Source organism: Pleurodeles waltl, chromosome 8 (assembly GCF_031143425.1).
Source record: "Pleurodeles waltl isolate 20211129_DDA chromosome 8, aPleWal1.hap1.20221129, whole genome shotgun sequence".
In the NCBI taxonomy this organism is placed as follows: domain Eukaryota; kingdom Metazoa; phylum Chordata; class Amphibia; order Caudata; family Salamandridae; genus Pleurodeles; species Pleurodeles waltl.
In genome coordinates this window covers 1,300,933,863-1,300,937,936 of record NC_090447.1, presented here as the reverse complement: position 1 = coordinate 1,300,937,936, position 4,074 = coordinate 1,300,933,863, and positions in this window count along the sequence as shown.

The window sequence follows — 4,074 nt, the reverse complement described above, 5'->3', positions numbered from 1 at the left end:
AACACAACCTGTTGATGTGGAGAGGTTATGTTAGTGGTTGGATTGTGACATCTACCTCCAATAGTTGACAGTGAAATTGACCTAGGGCCCTGTTCACATTGTAATTGCTGATTTCCCTCATGTGACAGGTACACATATTGTCATTTGTTATGAGCTGACATTGTAGCCACACACCAATTCCTGTTCAGTGACCTAGCCTTAGACTTTCTGGAATCCTTAGCTGTTGGAGGGATGATAATAGACTTGTGTGTTGCTAACAGTGCAGACAGGACATTGGCTTGGCAGTATGTTGTTTGAGTCATCTTGAAAGCTGTTTGTTTGTCATGCAGGCGTTGTCAGGACCTTGGATGATGTGTGATAGTTGTCATCCTGTGGTCAGTGCATTGTGGAAGTGAGTGCTGCCAATGGCATACAGCAGACACATTTTGGGGCCTTTGATCTGTGAAGGAAGTTCCTAACAGACAATTTGAGCTGTCCTTCCTGTCTACACTATTGTCATCTTGGCATGTCAGCTCTAGATGGATCTAGGTGTGTTGCCACATCACAGGGTGTACCATGACTTTGTCCCTCCCAGGTGAATCACAGTCATTGTGGGTTCAGGGACTGTGGCACAATATCATCTCAACAGTGCTCTGGTACTTGGGGTTGCATGTCCTGGTCCTCCTTGAATTTATTCTGACATTGCTGTTCACACAACTTACACTTCACATTGTCTGTCCTCTGAAATGTGTGAACTTACATAACAAGTATACCAACAGGGATAATTGACCATATGCAGAGTGGTTTAGGTAATTGGATTTGGTAGACAGAGTCTCCTGGCCTCAGCAGTCATGTGACTTCCTGTACTACATTCAGTTTCTCAGTTAGACTCTCTCAGGTGTGTACATGCCATGGGTGTGTTTGCAGGTAACAGTATTTTTACAGTTGTACAGTGTACTGTTGCTTGGATTGTGAGTAAGGGATCCTCCTATGAATACAAACAATTTCAAACACTGTATTCCACACACTGTAGAGTTATTCTCTTCTCAGGTGAGTACAGTTGTATGGCTGACTAGATGGACAATGGTCAAAGAAGCAGAGCACACAGTTGTGGCAGAGTGTAGGGAAAGTCCCAGTGCCTCCTAGCCTTTGCAGTCCTGTCATTGCCTGTACTACACACCAATTATACAAATATGTTGTTTCCCCAGGTGAGTTCACTTGATATCCTGGAGGCCAGACAGGAATCTATGGACGGGTGGACACTGGAATGTTGAATCGGGTGGCATAGTAGGTGGCAAGAGGTGATCAATGAGCATGCATGCCAATACATTTTGCTGCCATTTTTGTTGTTGTGACATACCCGACTCCACTCCCCTAGGTATTCTTGTCAAGCCCTCTGGATGCAGGGTGGCCAAGACCTTCTCCTCCCACGATGTCAGTTGTAGGGGAGGTGGGAGACCACCACTAGTCTCCAAGACTGCAAGCTGGTGTCTGGACGCCATGGTACAAACCTTCCCCCTGAGGTTGTTCCATCTCATCCTGATATCATCCGTTGTGCTTGGGTAGCTCCCTAAAGAGTTTATTCTATTGATTATCCTTTGCCACATTTCCATTTTCCTAGCGATAGTAGTTTGCTGGACTTGGGCTCCAAATAGTTGTGTCTCAACTCTGATGATTTCATCCACCATGACTCTTAACTCGTCCTCTGTGAAACAGGGATGTTTCTGTGGCATCATGGTGGTGGAAATGAACTTGAAAAATAGATTTACTGGATAGGTGCTGTGTAATGAGGAGGTGACGGGGAGTACATGGAGTGTAGAGGTGCAAATGTGTGTGGTGGGTGTGTGTATAAGGTGTAGGATATGTACTTAGTGCAAGTTAGAGGGGTCCCAAATCTATGTTTTTTGATCTTTCAGGCAGTGTTCTGGCTTGTGATCGGTGTGGAGATGCAAAGGATTGTGGTGTGTGAAGGGGTGTGTTTTATAGCGTGGTTTGTAGGTGTGTCGAGTGTATGGATGTGTATCACCTATGTTGTTTTCAAATGCAGCCAATGTGGTGTTGTATATTACTTTGGAGTCTGCCGCGGTTCTCACTGCCATTGGAAGACTGCCATCACCCCATCGGGATCATGGATCCTGGCGGAGACCGCAGTCAGTTGGCGGTCTGACCGCCAAACTTGTAATGTGGCAGTCAGATCACCACACCCGCGGTGGTCCGATTGGTGACCATCAGCCTCGTAATGAGGCCCTTTGTCATTTTCTAGTTCAACATGGATGCCACTGTGCTAATCCTATGTTCAAAATCTTTTTGGGAAAAACAGACATTTTAGGTAAGCAGATTTAGAATGTCGCTGGTGTTTTAGGGTGATCTGTACAGGAGTTGCTCTCCACTTAAATTTGGTAACTATCCAGAGTTCCTTGCTACCTTTTTTGCATAATTTATGCAGCACTGTAAGCCTGAAAGGGTATTGTTTTGACTTATACATGTGACTCCTTTGTGTCTGGACAAAGCTAAACCTCTCGGAAGAGTTGTAATGACAGCAAATCATGTGTCAGGGGTTGCTTTCATTCATTCCAGTTTGGCTTGGATGCTACTTTACCAATCCAAAGCTGTAATACTGTGCCTGAACTGGTAAAATGCTTTTGTCATTTTCAGCTCTGCAATGATGGCACTTGCTAATCCTATACTTTAAAACTTTGCTGTAAAAATGGCAAATTACTTTTTCACTTTTTAGCTCCGCATGGGTGTCATTGTGCTAATCCTATGCTTAAAAACCTTTATAGAAAAACAGACCTTTTAGGTGAGCAGATTCCAAGTGTTCCTAGTGTTGTAGGGTGCTCTATCCGGGAGCTGCTCTCCTCTTAATCTTTGGAGCTACTCTGAATTCCTTCCTGCCTGGTTGCCTGGTTTGTCTATAGGGATCATCTTATTGACCCAAAAGTATGAAATGGCCTAAGCATCCGACTCGTTTTTGTGAGCAATTTTAATTCTGCCAGCAATGCCATCAAGCAAATAGTTTATAAACATTGGCACATTGTCAAAGACACTTTGGATACCCATGATAACCCGATCTTCTCCTTTAAAGGGGGACAAAAAATATGAGACACCGTTGTATGGAATGCATTCAAACAGACGCCACATTCTCAACGGGGACTTCCACCTGTCATAGGGCATTACAAATGTGTTAGTAGTATTGTTTGTAAATACTTTGTTGAGCATGGGAATGTGAGACATACATTGAGGAATCTGAAAAATAATAATTCTATGGGGTGATTTATGACATTTGGTGTCCTTGTCACATGCTTTATATAGGCCAGACCCATCAGAAAGGCAGGAACAGAATACTCCAACGCAGAAGCAGAATTAAATGCGGAGCCATTATGCCCCTTCTGTGGAACATTGCAAGAACCTTGGGCATACTTTTGTAGAACTAAGTTGGAAAATCATTGAAGCCCTGACGCCACACCCAGAAGGCGTGAATTTTAGTGTAACTTTGGCACTGCAGCAGGGCAGATGGATGGATTGGGTCAAATCAATGAGCTTGGACTTAACGGGATGGAAGAATGAGGCCAACTGATTTCCTTGTGACGCCAAATGAGATCTTTCTTTAACTTTATATTTTGTTTGTTAAATATTTGCATTTACCCCGAATTATTTGCCAGCAATTGCTATGCTTGTGTGCAGCTTCTTTTCTATTGTTGGCTCTTTTTGATCCCCGTAATATAGACTATTTCGTTTTTGGGGCCACCGTGACATTGTTTATATCTCTGTGGCGTGTCCGAATGCTGTACCATTCACCACACCACGGATGGTAATTTTTTCCTTTTTTACGAACCACACACCGTGAAACTAGTCCAGAAGGGCAAGCAATTTTAAGTCTAGGGATCTCACCGCTTTCCGCAAACAGTTGTATTAAATTGTTCCTTTTCATTTCCCACAGAGTTATGGAAGTTATTAACTTTTCAAGATTCGGGTATTTAACAATTATTTTACTTTCAATTGCAGAATTTCACTGAATCCCAAATTTACCTGTAATCGTAACCAGTCCGTGGGACAGATTTGGGTATAGTCTCAAGCTTTTTTACAATTCTATTT